Here is a 16,281-nt window from a genome sequence, read left to right on the forward strand (position 1 = left end):
GCGGGGTCCCGGGCCGGGGCTACCCACACGTTTCCAACCTTTTCGACAGGAGAATGTGCCTATGCGGCGCTCGTGAAACTAAAAATGAACGTTAAAAACACCGTTGGGGAATATAAAAACGCATACAAGCAAAGGAAACGAGAGCGCCGGAGAGCGGGCTGGCGCGCCCGCGGCGAGGAAGGGGCTGCGGCTTGCAGAGCCCGGCGGCGGGGGGCGCGGACGTGGGGCTCCCGCTCGGGCGACACCCAGCCTCGCGGCCCGCCCTTCCCGATCCCGCGGCCTCGGTCGGAGGAAGACGGCGGCTCCGCAGGCGCCGAACCCGGCTAGTCTCGTGCGCGGAAATTCGGGGAGCCGGGGTGCGCACCCCCGGGCTTCGCGCCGCACCCCGGAAAATACTCGCACATTTGCCGAACGCGGGAGACTGCTGTCCCCACACCCCCGGTGATGTGATCCCAGGCCCGGCGCACGGCCAAGCCCCCATTCCGCCCTCGGAGAACGCGTATTGTGAATAACAACCGAGCCGGTCTCTCGGTAGGAACATCAGATTAGAAACGTGGTCCGCACTCTGTTCCTTTCTCTCGAGCACTCATCACCTTTGCAAAGCAGGGAGTTGTTTACTGCAACTGGGTCTCTTCCCCCATGCTAGAACGCGATCTTCCTCCGAGCGGGGACCGTGTTTTATTCATCTTTGTACCCACTGCCTTCTCACCTGGCTTGGAAGAGGCTCTGGGTGCATGTTTTTTAAATATGCCTACGAATGAATGAGAGACCCGCGCTTTAGTCCCCAAACTCTCTGACCTCCCTCGAGTGACTTTAAGCCTTTCGAGCCCTTATCTGTTAAGAAAGGGGGGGGGGGCGGGAATGTGGGGTTTTAATAATCCTTGTAATCCGTGCCCTGTCTACCTCTCTGGGGCTATCGTCAAGATCAAGTGGGATAGGTGAAAACCTTTGTAAACCATCAGATGCTGAGCAAATAATATATAGGATGCTTATTCATTCATTCCCTTCGCTGGAAAAGCTTTTAACAAAGTAATTCCTGGGCCTGTTTTTCAGCAGGTGGTGGTCTCCCTTCCTGGTCAGTCTTAAATATTTATTGTGGTACAATCTCGTTCTTACATTTAGGAAATCAATCAGGCTTCCATTTCTTTGAGAGAAATGAACAGTGCTTGCACACATAAATAATGGAAGAAAAATCCTCGTATTCCCAAAACAGCCACCCCAAGCAACCCAAGGGCCCAAGAGCAGGGAAATCATGAAGAATCCATGAGATTGGCATAGCAGCTCAAAGGCAGTCCCGTGGAGCTCTAAGCCAGCCGCATCCAGGCATGGGATCGTGTGCGTGAAACAGTGTTAAGTGAAAAGCAGAGAGCCCAGGATTGGACAGGCACGCTGGCAGAGATGGTGTCCGTGTACGCCCTGACCCATATTGGAAAGGGGGGGGAGGATGTAAATCATTATATTTGAATGTTCCTTGGCTGTTTTATTTTCCTGTCAAGTGGCTTAAGCTTGATTTTTTTTTTTTTTTAAGCATTCCCTCATGGCCAAGTATGTGTTTCCTTGGAATTGAAATCTAGCTTGATGGTTTTATATTTTAAAAGCTTTCATTGTGACTCATTCTTGGCCTGGGGTAGGATTCTGTAATACTCCCCAAGCTCAAAGAGCCTGGGTGTCCTGTTTCTTGGGCCTCGTTCGTACCCACTTTCTAACATTTTGCCAGTGGATCCAAGAAGTGGAGACACTTTTGGAGACAAGTGTTTCATTGTCTTCCTGTCATCTTAATCAGTGCGGAAGGGAACCATAAACATGGAATTTCCCGGCTGAAGCCAGACGACGGCAGGGACAGGAGAAGGTTTTCGAGTGCTGACAAGTTACTGGTTAGACAATATGGGTCAGCAGTGCGAGACTCACACCGTTTGGTGAAAAAGTTGAGATGAGACAGGGCTGGCGAAGCTTATTCGGGCCCAGCATATAGTAAGTCACCCACAAATGGGCAACGTGGTTTGTCACAGCAGCTGTCTTGCTGACAGCAGCTCCAAAGAGTAGGGCATCGTGCTGGGAACTGGGTACTCTCCAAGCACATTTTCAAGATTCCTGTTCTGCGGTCTGGGAATCCAGATGTGTCTACAATGCTACTCTCACATGGAAGAGGGGTTTAAACAGTCTCAAATGCACACCTTTTGACTTTGACCTTTTTAGTGCCTCTTGAAAGACAGATGGTCATTCTTTTATGAAGATGAGCAGCAAAAACCTGGTAACTGTCTCTCATTTGCATAGATCTGGCACAACAGGCAGATTCTGGCCAGACTTAGGAAACAGGGGCTCTGTGTTCTGTCTCCCCAAATAGCTCCCCGAGACCTTGAGTGTCTCCAGCCTCAGAGAACTCCCTAGCTCTGTCTTTAGCCATGACGCCTCTCCCAAGCAGAATGACGACAGACAGAGGCAACTGCCTCCATTATACCAGATTGTAATACCAGACACTTTGGTTCAATGGGCATTTCTACCAACCCAGCTGTGGCTGTATCCAGCTCTCGCTGGGTGCTGCTGAAAGGGGTGAAACAGAGCAAAACCCTTGCCTTCCAGGAATTTGCCATCTCCAGCGACTCCACTGGCACGCTGGTTCTTATCCTGTCTCCCACAGCCACCCTCTCTTCCCCTCCATCCACCCTCCACGCTGCGGCCGTGGTGACCTTTCTAAAGCGCAAACCTCATCATGTCACTGCCTGATTGAGGCCCTGAAACAGCTCCCTCCGGCCCACACCAGCGACGCTCAGCAGAAAACAGGTGCTCTCTAAGCCGGGCCCTCACTAATAGTAACTAATGATGGTCTTTTCATGGTTGGCAGAAAAAAAATTAAGTTAATTGATGGAATAGTCTCCATTTTAAGTGTTTCTCCCCACACTTTTCTTAAGCCTTTGGTCCCGCTACACTTGGCTATATTAGATTATACTGTAAGACTATATCTGATTTGTCCCAGACCCATGAATTTCAATAATTCTTTTTTTCACGTATCAACATTTCCTGCTATTCCGCCTGTAGCTGTTCTGCTTTCTCAACACGGTGGCATGTGCACTGGGATGGTGGCTCGGCATTCAAGGCCCTTCCCAACAGGCCCACCTAAGTGATGAGCTTTTAAGTGTCTAGATTTCAAGTCTGGCCCATCAATTTGGTTAACGCTTCCTTCGAGACTTAGTGCCACCTGTCATCTGGTGTAATAAATGTTTGTGGAATGGATGAATACATGGATTTATAGAAAGGTGAGATTAAATATATGAACTGCCTGAGAATACCAGATGGTTGGTACCCTAAGTGGGGGGGATAGAGAGTACAGTGGCCCTGTCTCCCTGATCCCTTGCTGCATTTCAGCCCCACTGACCTTCCTATTCCTCAAACCTTAGCACTTGCTGTCTCCACTCAGGCCTCAGACACCCCATATAACGTGCCCCCCGCCCCGACCTTGCCCATGCCATTGGGAAAGGACTGTCCTCTCCCAGGGCCTGAGGCCCATCACACCATGGGCCCATGCTCAGTCAACCTCCAGACTCAAGCAACATCTAACCTTATGGCTTTTGGTCCTTGAGGCCAAGAAAGAGACCTCTTTGGGAATGGCTCACGCCAGCAAAGCATATCTTCTGCACTCTTTTTTTTTTTTTTTTCTTCTCCAGGATGATGTTGACACATGTGTACTCAAATAAATCAGCCTTCCCACCTTACCCATCTCCCTTGGCAGGAACACTAAGTTGATGTGCCAAGCCAGGGCCGACCTGTATGACTCAACCCTCGAAAGATATAAATGAAATCATTGTGTTTTCACAGTAATAGGTAGTGAGACACAGCGAGCTCATCCATCTCGTTTCTTCCCCAGTGGTTGTAGACACTGACCTGTTTGTGGTTTTCTGTGTGATGTGTGAGCACAGAGCTGGACTCTTCGTCCTCGCCCTATGCCACCCTTGTAACCAGCATTCTCTCATTAGCCATGTAGCTTTGTATGGGTCGGGAGTCCTTTGGTTGCAAGTGACAGAACCCAAATTGGACTGGCTTAAGCTTAAAAGCAAATGTGTTGGCTCAGATAACATTAAAAAAAACCCCAACAACCTAAAAAACAAAAAACAACAGCTCAGCAAAGCCAGATCTGGAGGGTACACGATATCAACAACAGTTTTTCCCTCTCTCAGCCTTTCCTTCCTCTGCGTTGGTTCATGCTCAGGCTAGTTCTCCCCAGGAGGTAGCAAATTGGTATCTGGAAACTCTGCCCTAGTATCTCACAGCACAGCAACCCCAGAGGAAGACACTTCTCTTCCCTAATGAGTCCAACAGAAGTTCTAGAATTAACTCTCATTGACCTGTCCTGAGTCACATCCTTATCTCTAGACCCTAAACCCTAAACCGAGGCTAGAAAGTAGCGACCATCTGATCGGTCAGGCCTGGGTCACATGACCGCCTCCGGACTCAGGAAGGTGAGGGTGGCAGGCTCAGAGCCACCCGAACAGAACACATGCCAAGTTTGCCTTTTTGGAAATCAGTGTGTTGGACCCAGGAAAAGGGACGCTGGGTGCTCAGAGACAACAGATTTCTGCCTTGGGCCAGTTTTCAATCCTCACTCTGGGCCCTTTACACATCGCCATCTGCCCTTCCTGAAACTCACTGCTCTGGCTTCTGGAGCTTCTGTCGGGACCGGCTGTCCTTCACAATCTCTCCGTCAACCAGCCCCTGAGTGTTGATTTGCCCCCCGTCTCTCGTCCTTGCTTTTCTTGCCCTACCCTTCACCTGCCTGTGGCTTCAGGTCCTACCTGCCCTTGGGCTGCCTCTACAAACGCCACCCTCCGCTCTCACCTCTCATTCTGAGCGCTCCATGCCAGCTGCACGAAGCCGCCTGGATGTGCCACGGCAAACCTCAGCTTTCCACCTGGGGATGCCCCCCCCCGCCAGGCCTGCATCGATGGCACCACCCGGCATTCGGTCCCCAGAAACAGAACCTTTGGTGTCATCTGCCATTCCAGCTCCTGGATATATTGCCTGAGCCAACAGAGCGTTTCTGACCAGACAGGGGGACTGTCCACAGCCCTTCCTCCTTTCTATCCCCAGAGCCGCTCCACTGGTCTTATCTCTTGCCTGGAAAATCACAACAACCAGTTTACCTGGTCTCCATGCTTCCAGTGTTGCTCCCTGCTGCAGGACAAACCATCACCTTTCCAGAAAGATCTGTTCACGCTCCTCTCCTGATCAGACACTTGCTTTGTCATCCCGCTGCCCACGGGAGAAAATGAACTCCTTAACTTGGCCTCTAAAAGCCTGAAGTGCCCATGGTCTCTCAAGCCACACCTGCTGCAAATCCTATGCCTTCTGGAACGTTCTCCACTCACTCCATGCATGTGCTTTTTGTCCCCTCTGACACGTGCTGTCCTCTGCCTTAAATAGGTTCCTCCACTCCCACCCTCTTCTCCTGGAAAATTCTCACTCACCTTTCAAGATTATGGTGATGATGATGTCATTGCTGAGGCCTTCCCATCCCTCCAGGGAGCATCAGTCACTTTTGCTTCTTGGAGCACAAAGCAGCACGTTCACTCATGGCCTGCAGGACATGCTACCACCTTGTCCTGGGTTCGAGTCTGTTGCCTCCATGAGCTGGGGAATTCGGGGAGGGCAGGCACTGGCCTATCCACCTCTGAGTCTCCAGTGCCTGCCAGTGGACGCTCTCGCTCAGCCTGCGTAACCTGAAGAATGACACGTGAGCATCTCTCGTAGGGCGTGGGGAGTGAAGTGGACCCACCAAGATCAGAGGGGGCCGGGAGGCATCACAGGTCTCGTGGTAGGAAGATGGATGGATCCTGCTTTATACCCACGGCCCCGGGCTCCAGACATGAGGATGGGGAGGCCGGGCCAAGCAGAGTCCAGGTAGATGTCTTCAGGGCCTGCTTCCTATAATCGGGAGCCATCCATAAGCCCACAGGCCTCCAGGGGTATGTGGGCTAATGAGAAGGTTGTGATGAAGAGGACAGAGGGGAAAAAATCCAGCTAAACTTTGTGTCTCCAGCTGGCACATCTTCTCCTCCCTTCGAAAGGCCCACTCGCCCTCAGGTAGCAGTCTACGTCAATCTGAGTCTCAAGGTTGGACTATCGGTGATAAACACATGTCCCTGGTACCCTCTTTCTCTTTTTTTCCTCCCGAAGTTCAGGAGCAAACCTAGTTAAATGTTTTCTTTGGCTCTCTTAGATGTGACTTCACTATTCTCCCCTGATGGGACCCGTGGCCTGCTTCACGTCTTTTTGATGGAAATAAAGGCTGATTGAGTCGGACTCGTGTCAAATTATCTCTGGAAATATGACTGGACGTGGGGTCTGGGTGACGCTCATTCGAGTCTCTCTGGGTGCTCCATTTCTCACGAGGAGCCAGGGAAGCAGGACGCACGGTCCGCGCACGTCCCAAAGGTGACATGTTTTCGGCCCACGGGAACTGTAGAGTGGTGCGCCTTGATGTGACGGGGGACCACTCGTGCAGAAGGCCCAGTGCAAGGAGGGTGGGGAAGGGAAGGGTAGGTCTAGAGAAAAGCCAAGTGCGCACGGACTCCTGTGCGTGGGTGGTATTTCTTGCTACAAAGCTTATCGTGATCGTGGTGTTCGGCGCCTCTGTGTTGCCGTGAGGACCGTTTCCAGCCATCGGTATTAAGATCTGAGTCAATCAATGAAGGCACCGATCGCTTTACCAATACGGGAGAACTGAACAGCCGCGATGAGGCCAGCATTGCCGGAGATGCTAGGGCAGTGAAGACACTCTGCTCTCAAAGAACTCGCAGCCTAGCTGGGGACACAAAGCCAACAGACGGGAAACAATTAGTGAGCAATGGAGCTTGAAAAAATATGCCAAAGCGACTATAAAGGCAGCCGCGGTTCAGAAAAGGGAGAGATGGATCATCTCAGCGGAAGCCTCCTTCACAGAGGAGGTAGAGGAAGACCTGTGCCTTGAAGGACCGAGAAAAGCTTCAGAAACAAGGGCATGGCAGAGCTGGGGGCTCGGTGCTCAGAAGCAGTGCTCCGGGGAAGGGGAAGACGGGGGCAAGGGACGAGGAGGGAGCGTCGCTGAGCTGGGGGAGCACCGGTGGTGAGAGGGGAGGATGCACACCTGGATTCCACCCAGATCTGGGGGCCCCGAGAGTCAGGGCTTTAATTCTGATGTTTGTTCAGGTCACAAGCGCTTATGGTGTGCCTACTGTGTGCTGACCACTGTGAACGGTGCTGGAGATTCAAGGATGAGCAAGACGCAAGGCGAGTCAGACACAGGACTATCTTCCAGCAAGTGCTACCGCGGAGGAATGCAGCAGGAGCCTGGAAGGCAAAGAGGCACGGCCAGCCTAACTGAGCAAACACTGAGCGGGCTTCGTGGAGGGAGTCTCATAGAGCCCTAGGAACTGGCAGGCGTCGAAGGGGCAGAGGCGTGATCCGGCCAGGAACAAAGATGTTGGCTGCAATGTTGTTTATCGGAGCAAAAAAGAGGAAACAATCTGAATTTCCAACAAAAAGTGACCAGTTAGCTGTATTACGGTACCTCCATAGCAATCCCACGGAGCAGTTACAAAGAATAAAGCAGTTCAGGGTGTATTGATCGGGAAAGGTCTCTGAGACAGAGCGCTAAGGAACAAAAAACTGCAAGATCCAGAAAATGCTATATTGTTTGCCATCCTTCATGTAAGAAACATATATACAAATTTCGTTGGCAAATGACTAGATGATCTCCGGAAAGAAACACAAAAAACATGGGATGTCTCTCCCAGGGAGGGGAAGGGGGAAGAGGACAGAGGGGAAGGCTGTCACTCAGGCTTGGAGTGAAACGACTCCATTGGGAGACGGGGCTCGAAGCTTGAGTCTGGAAAGGTGCAGAAGGCCACCAGGGGGAGGGGCCAGGAGCAGCACACTGGGCGGAGGGGACAGCCCAGAGGACCCCTGGGGAGGGCTGGGAGGAAGGTTCTTTTGCAACAGGCAACTGGCCATCAGCGAAGGTTGGACCACAAAGAGAACGAGGTGTTGGGCTGAGTTCACACTTGGGTAGGAAACCACTCACTCGCCCAGCCAGTCAGCGGTCGGCGGCCCTCCTATGATGGCTCTTGGATGTGTGAACTTGCGGTCTCATTCTGGTTGTGCTACTGTGTAACAGAATACACAGACTGGGGGTTTATAAATGACACAAATCTCTTTCTCACAGCTCTGGAGGCTGGAAGTCCAAGATCAAGCGGCCAGCACAGTCATGTTCTGGGGGATGGAGCCAGGGAGCTCTGCGGGGTCTCTTTCCTAAGGGAGGGCACTGATCCTATTCGTGAGGACCCACCCTCATGTCCTAATCTCCCCGCGAATGTCCCACCTACTAACACCATCACCTTGGGGGGAGCTCGGGTTTCAACAAACAAATTTGGGGGGCACGCAGACGGTCAGACCACCCGCGTGGCCATGCTGAACTGCACTTCCTAGAATTTCCTTCCTTGTGCGTTGACAGCGAGGATGGGCTACAAGGAGATTCCTGCAAGATTTGGAAGATGCTGTCCCGAACACGGGGTACAGCGACAAACACACCAAGGTGATGCTCTGCTGTCCCACCGTTCACTTTCTAGGAGGAAGAAGCAGAAAATAAGCAAAAAATAAATAACGTGAGCTCAGAGATTGAGAAGTACCAGGAGAAAACTAAAAGGGAGGATGGGGGCTGCTCTAGACAGGGGATATTTGGGGGGGGGGCTCTCAGAACAAGGACGTAGCAAAGGAGGGGAAACATGCAGGGTGAGATCAGAGCCAAAGGGCTCGTGGGCCTTGGAAGCCAAAGTCAGGAGTTTGGATTTTATTCTAAGAGCATCCCGGAGTCAAGGTAAGGCATCTTTCAAAGTTGGCTGCGTGAAAGCCCCCATGTAGCTTTTCCTCTGCAAAGTGGGGATAAAACAGGGTCTCGTGTGTGTGTGTGTGTGTGTGTGTGTGTGTGTGTGTGTGTGTCCGTCCAGGCGGGGGCGTGGGGGGAGAGCTCTGTGTCTTGGTCTTTGCCTGAGGTTGACCCACAGTCCTCTCCATCTTGCAACAGTGCGAGGAGGGCCCAACTCCCTGCGGGTCTCACCGGAATTCCATCTTTCCAAGGAAATCAGACTTCCTCCTGCTAAGGAGTTCTTTCCAGGGCCCCTGATAAAAGCATCACATGGAAGCGGAATTACTCGTGTGGTTTTACGCTTCATTTCCCTTCATTCCCGTCATGACATGACGCTTCATGTCATTAGCAACATCAGGCACTTCTGTCTTCATCCGACAGAATTTCCTACCCTGTTCCTACCCGGAACGTAGGAAGAAAACAAAAGGGAAGACATGGTGTTGGGAAGTCGGCTTGGGATTGGTGGAGCGGCCCTTTTGGGGCAGCAGGGGGTCCAGCAGAGGGACAGCCCCTCACAACAGGACAGATGGCAGCCATCGTCCCAAGGGGTCACTGGTCAGCCCCACGTCCTCCGCCTCCTGTTCCAAGCCTCCTGGCCATAGCGTTTCTAATTGACTTAGAAATAACGAATGTATTGGATGGACGCCCAGAGAGCACGCAGGCCAGAGAAGCAAGGCCATTTGTCCAAGGCCACACAGTTGCCCAGTGCCATGTTGGCCTTGAACCCAGTTCGACTCCCTCTGAGAAGAATGAGTGCCTTCCCAGAGTCCTCTGTGAAAACCAGTATTTCCCGTGTGTGGTTCTCTGGGATGATGGGTGCCATTTCTCACTTAGACCGTGATCTAGTTTGGAAGCCGGGCCTGGGTGGAGGTGCGCAGGTCAGAGGGAGCAGAAGCAGGGAGCCATTTACACGCCGGTAGAAGGACTCAGACCCTCTAGCCAAGCCACACACACTCAGAACACATCCAGCTTTTCTTGGAACCACCTGGTACGTAGAATGTCTTCACCTAACTCTGGGTGCACGGGTCAGTATGTGGCGGACAGCCTCGTGGGAGTGCTGGCTGCACTCGTCTCCCATCATTTAAAGACCTAAAGCTCCACCTTCAGGAAGCCTTCCTGGACTGATGGAAGAATGAATGGATTCCTTGGCCTTGACTAGCGTTCCCGGACTCATTGGCCATCCCAGCAGAGGTCTCAGAGCTGAGTCTCATTGGCCTGACTTAGGTCACACAACCCAATTAGCTGCTCTCACTCAGGGAGTGAGGCTTCCTCTGGCCCAGCCTCGTTCACCTACTCATGAGAGAGCCCGAGGTGGGCCTGCTCCCCGACCACATAGACCGGGGTGGGAGGGATTCTTTCCCAAGGAAAATCACAGTCCGCTACCAGAAGAAGGAAAAGCAGATGCTGGGCAGGCAAGAAGCAGCGAGCCCCGTGGACTGAAAACGAGCATTTCCTTATCTCCCTCTCAGAGCCACAAAGAGCCGAGGGACTATGTAACCCAATCCACTTCTGTATTATGCTCATGCAGAGTGAGGGCTTTGTAAATATTTGCGGACTGAATGAAAGAATAAATGAATAGCAAATGAATGAATGAACCTCCTGAGGGCGAACGCGGTCCTCCCAGGTGGGAATAGAGCAGGGCCCCCACCAGACCAGAGCCGCAGGGAACGGCCCAGGCCCCAAGCTCAGAGGGCCGGCCCAGGAGACAATCCGGAAGCCCCGGGCTGTGTGGAGAGTGTGAGGGGCTCCAGTGGCTGGACTGCATCCCTGCCGGAGGCGCTTGGACCTGAAGTTCGGCGGGAGGCCGTGCGAGCTGGCAAGCCGGTGGCAGGTCTGCGGGCTTAGGGTGCAGCGTGGTGTGAAATGAGGGGCTCTCTCCTCAAATGCATCCGCCTTGGCCAGTGGCCCTGGTCCTGGAGGAACTTTCCAGGCAACAGATGGATCCGGAGCGATAGGAGAGAGCCCCCGGGCGTGATGCTTTCCTTGCTCCTTGAAAGCTGAGCCGCTGCCAGCCCAGAAGGAGAATCAGTGATAGGTATTTTTCTTGAGCTGGGGGATGGGCTGCTGGAGGCCTGCACCACATGCCGGGGAGGTGATGGGGCAGCGTGGCCTTCCCGGGGGCGGGCCTGGCCCATGTGGGGCTCTCTGGGCCCCTGACAGCCATGCTGGGCAGATGCAACAGTGACTGAGCCCGTCACTCTTCAGTCTCCAGGAAAGGAGGCTCTGATGCACATTCTTTAACGTTTAACATTTGGAAAGGGTGAGGGGAAGGCGGTGTGTGTCTGAAGGCTAAACAAGGCCGCTTTCGGATGCTTTTCATGCAAATCCCATGCCTGAGTTTCCCATGTGGAGGGAGAGGCTTTTTCACAGCTCCTTGATCTTTTAAAATGAGAGGGACACAGAGGGCGGAACAATCTGGTGGCCCCCACAGAGCCTGCTGGGAAAGAAACATCCCAGGTTCTTGGCTCATGAAGAAAAGACAGGCCAGTTGTCAGGAAGCTCTGCCTAACCGTGCTCCTTCCTGTGTGTGTGTGTGTGTGCGTGTGCGTGTGTGTGTGCACGTGCGTGCGTGTGCGTGTGTGTCTACGTGTCTGTTGCGAGGGGCTGCTGTGGCTACAGCGAAGTTCAGCACCTGGATCAAATCTCCTCCCACAACTGGGAAGCCAGGGCTGCTGCCCTCCCATTTTACAGATGAAGAAGCAGGTACGTGTGGCTGACTTGAGGTCACAGAGGGGCAGAGCCAGGCTGGGACTCGGGTCCGACTGGCTCCAGAGCCCACGTCCAGCCCCTCAGTCATAGTGTTAACTGGGCTGGGGTGGGGGGATCTACTCACGTCACCCGTGATGATATGAGTTAAGCCCGCTCAGCTGTGAGCACCTTGTAAGGAAGTCCTCCGAGGACGAACCCCGCAGAGTCCCCAGCAACAGGAGGGGGACTCAGTCATCAGCAGGTGCTGACGGCGCAACCAGCACGTGCCAGGCACAGAGCCTGCTGCCCCGGATGCCACGGCCGGCACGGCACAGGGGCCCGGCCTCAGGGCAGACAGGAGGCTCCCTCGGAGGGTGATCAGGGAAGGCCTCCAGGAGGAGGCAACAAGGGAGCAGAGAGACTGTCTGGAAGAGTGCCGCAGGGAGAGGGAATGGCAGGAGGGTAGGAGCGTGGCTGACACTTTCACAGAATAGCAATAGAGGGGAAGGCAATGGGACAAGAACACAGTAGGGACCAGAGGATGCAGAGCCCCAGGCTGTGGGAGGGGCCCTGGGTTTGGCTGCATCTAATCAGGCCCTCCAGGACTCCTGGGGTCCTTCCGTGTGGGCCCCCTGAGGGCAGAGGTTCCCGTGCACCTCCTCCGGCTGGAGGCACTCTTTCAGGCCTTCCAAGCCGCACCCGCAGAGAAGGTTCTGAGTGGAGTCAGGGTGGTCTCAGTCCCCCATCCCTGTGGTCGCCTGCCCTTGCCACCCCCTGGAATGGAAGGATTCCGAGGCCCTTCTCCTGAAATTCCTGTGGACCGATTGCATGACCACCCGCGCAGGGCTCTCCGCGCCGGGGAGCGTCGCCACCAGGAACATTTCCTTCTTTCTGATTTCTGGGCCTCTCACCCAGCACGGCTCTCCAGTTGGCTTGACTCCCTTTCCTCTGGTGGCCAAGGTTGCAGGAATGTGTTTGGCACTCTCTCTTTGTTCCTATTTGAAAGGGTGTCCGGGGCCGCCCATCCAAGACTGGAGTAGGAAAGAGAATGGGGTTGGTGGTGACGCCCTCGGGTGAGTCTTCCTGCCTCCCGCCACCTCTGTTGGCCCCTGCCTCGAGTGGGCGTGGCCATCAGCACTCTCTCCGAACTGGTTCCCAGCCTCGGTGTTTAGCAGTAGCCCCGGTCTGCACCCAGGAGACGCCGGTGGCAAGCCCCCATGGGACAAGGACAACCCAAACTGTCTCTAGACACCACCAGATGTCCCCCCCACCCCAACCTGGGTCCAGACCCACTTCTCTTCACGGCGGGGCTCTGGATGGTGGCCCTGTGGCTGGTAACTGTCTAGGCTTGACGCTCCTCAGAGAGGCTCTTGGTGACTCTGGGGCTGACGCACGCACACTGACCCCGTGAGGGACCCGGGGAGACTGTAGCCCGAGGCTAGCGTGAGGGGGCCCCTCACCCCCACCCGAGGGCGCCATCAACCAGGACACCTCTCCCCCAGCGTTTGGAACGGGTGTCACCTCCTCTGAGAGCTCAGAAAGGTGACCGGGATGCTGAGAAGGCTGCCAAAGCCCCCCGTGTCCTACAGGAGCGTCGCGAGTGTGGCCGCGTGCCCCAGCTTCGGGGACAGAGAGGAGTCCGCGCGTTGGGAGCACATCAGCTCCTGCTCGGAGCACGCAGCCCTGCGGGGGGCCTGCCGGGTCTGGGACAGAGCTGCCCTACCTGGCTCCCCAAACCGGTGGCTACAGCGTGACCTTTACTTTTCATACACTTTCATTTTTTTCCCTGGTTCTTGGCTCTGGACAAAGTGGAAAAAGGTATACAGTGACCATACTGTTGATGTCTTGGTCAGAGAGGAGGAAAGATTTCACAGTTACTGAGCGAAAACACTGGTTGACATGTAGGCTAATAAATCACGCCCACATTTCTGCGTCTGCGGGCACGTGTCTATATGGTATTTTTCCTTTCTCAAGAAGGGAACTTCAGCTCTAGACTCTCTGACAAGGCCCCATTAAATAGGGCCTTTCTCCCGCCTGCTGAGGGCTGCTTTTATAAAAGTGTTTATCAAACAGAACCCGAACCCCCTTTTCCCCTCCACAGGGAGGGCGGGAGCCATGCACACCAGTGCCTCTGGGGGAGGCGAGTGGGGTTTCTTTGCACAAAGTTCATGAAATTAGAGACAACAAAGGTGCCTTCCTGGGCAGGGGCCGTGGCACCCCAGCATCTAGGACGGCACCAGGCACTCGTAGGCACTCGGTTGGCATCGGAATAATGACACCTCGTGTCCAGATTGGCAAGACGGTTGACCTTTGCCTTCGGCACGTTGCCCATCTCCTCCCCGGCAGCCAGATCCTTCTACCACCTCACTCTCTAGTCCCTTCCCTTCATCCAGCCTGTAGTCACTAGGCTATAAAATGACTGCTGAATAACTATCGATCAAATAACAAATATTTTTAACATCTATCATGTATATGCCACTGGGTGAAGACCTAGAAAATGTATGGGGCTTTGGGGAGTGGGGGAATGAGGTTCTCCGTTATGAATGATGGCAAAAACATGGCATGCCTGCGCCCACTCTCCCCTCCCACGCTCCGAGCAGACATTGCTAATCAATCACCGTGTGTGTAGCTCCAGAATTCTGTTTGACACAGGGCCCTGGGCGGCTCCTCCCCGGGAAGGTCCATTAGCACACAGCTCTGGGAGATAAGGGGTCACCTGTTTGATCGGCCAGAGGCGTCACACCCATCCTGGGGATCCCTGGGGTAACAGATGAGGCCATGGCAAGAGGCCCACTTTCTGTGGTGTGGCCGCTCCTCTCCACCAAGGCCACCCTGAAAGACTTCCTGGAGGAGGAGACGTGCCAGTGCGTTAACTGTCTCACCTCTCCTAGGGCATTTGTCTTTGATTAAATGTCAAGCCTGCATCTTTGCTCCTCACTGGGGCCCACTGCTATCCAGCCACCATGGCCTTGGACACATTCCTCTTCAAGGGCCCTTGGTCTGTTGTTCCCTCTGCCTGAAATGCTCTTGCCCTAGCTCATCCCGTGGCTGGCTCCTTCCCATCCTCCAGATCCCGGCTTGAATGGCTCCTCCTCAGAGAAGTCCTCCGGCTGCCCTCTACCAGCAGATGCGCCCTAAGCCTCTCTCGCAGCCCCTTGCTGCTTCCACTAGATGGGAGCTGGCCCCCCCTGCCCACCGCTGCGGCCCCAACACTGACGGGCAGGCATATCGTAGATCCTCAATAAATATTTGTCCAAAGAAAGAAGAAGAAATAAAGCCCAGAGGGTTTTGCAGAAGACACTGGGGACAAGGGGGCCTTTGCAAAGCTTCTCCGTAGAGCAGCTAATTACATGACATATTTCACGGAGCCCAGGTCACTCCTCCGAAGCTGACGTAGCTGTTACGTTGCGGAACTCACACAGCCACCCGTGTCCCCCTGCAGTGAGCCTCCGGTCCCCTGTGAAGCTGGCGTCTGCATGTGTCCTCCCACCTGGATGGAGTGGGGGGCTCAGTCCTCCCCAGGTAAGCTTGGTAAGCAAGCACGGGTGTGGCCAATCCTTCGTGGATGGCCCGGGCGGGGGGCGGGGGGGAGACGGAGCACCCTGAGTGCGGGCTCATGCGCCAGCAGCCCCTGCACGCACCTCCCCTACCCAGGCTGTCTGAAGTCTCCTCACAACAGCCTGCTGAGGTCGGCACTACCATTATCTCCAGTTAACAGGTGGGGAAACTGAGGCTCAGAGAGCTCAGCCGTCACTTCGTAGAGGGGGAAGGGAGCTCAGAGAAGTGAAGTCACTTGTTCTAGGCCACACAGCTGCTAGGCAAGACAGCCAGACTCAAACCCAGACTGCAGGACCCTCTTAGGGCCTGGCACTCTTTATTCGGTCCCTCTAACAGACTCAGAGCGGGAGGCAGGTGAGAGCTGGCTCGAGTCCAGTTTCCTGTCCCACCCATGGGCTCAGAGCTGGGGGCTCTGCCTTGGTCAGGAGGGCCATCCAGGAAGGTCAGCTGCTGGCCACCACCATTCTCTGGCCTCTGGTCCACAGTAGGAAGCGGCGGCAGACATGCTAGGAGCCCAGCCCACATCGGGACAAGGTTCTGGGGCCCTCACCTGCCGTTCGGATGTTCTCTAGGCCATCCATGTTTCCCAGTGTCACTGGCTACCGGAGCCCCCCCGCAGCCTGCAACAGTCCCTTCCACAGCCCGTCCACCCAGCCCACCACCCACCCCTTTGTCGCCTCCTTGTGGGGCGCAGGGCCAGGCTCCAGGGCCTAAGATTTCTGCATCTCTCTCCCGACTAGGCTCAAGCTCCTTCAGGTTAGGTCAGTTTTGCGCGGCTGACATAATGCAGTGCCATGAACGGGGTGCTGAAGACAACGGGGCTTTATGCCCTCCTGGGGCTGGAGGCCAGACCTCTGGAATCCAGGTGCGCACAGGGCCCCGTGCCCTCCGCGGGTGCCGGGAAGGTTCCCTCCTGGTCTCTTCCAGACTCTGGCGGCTCCTGCTGCCCCCTAGCTGCTGGCTCCGCCTTCCCGAGGGCCTATTGCCTCTGTGGTTCTGCGTCCCCTCCTCTTCGCAGAAGGACACCGTCACCGCACTTGGGACCCACCCGAAACCAGGAATGTTTCATTTCCAGACCCTTAACTAAGTATATCCGCGAAGGCGCTATTCCCAAATAAGATCGCGGAGGTTCTGGTGGATGT

This window comes from Ursus americanus, chromosome 22 (genome assembly GCF_024610735.1).
Source record: "Ursus americanus isolate L20-20 chromosome 22, mUrsAme1.1.p, whole genome shotgun sequence".
In the NCBI taxonomy this organism is placed as follows: Eukaryota; Metazoa; Chordata; class Mammalia; order Carnivora; family Ursidae; genus Ursus; species Ursus americanus.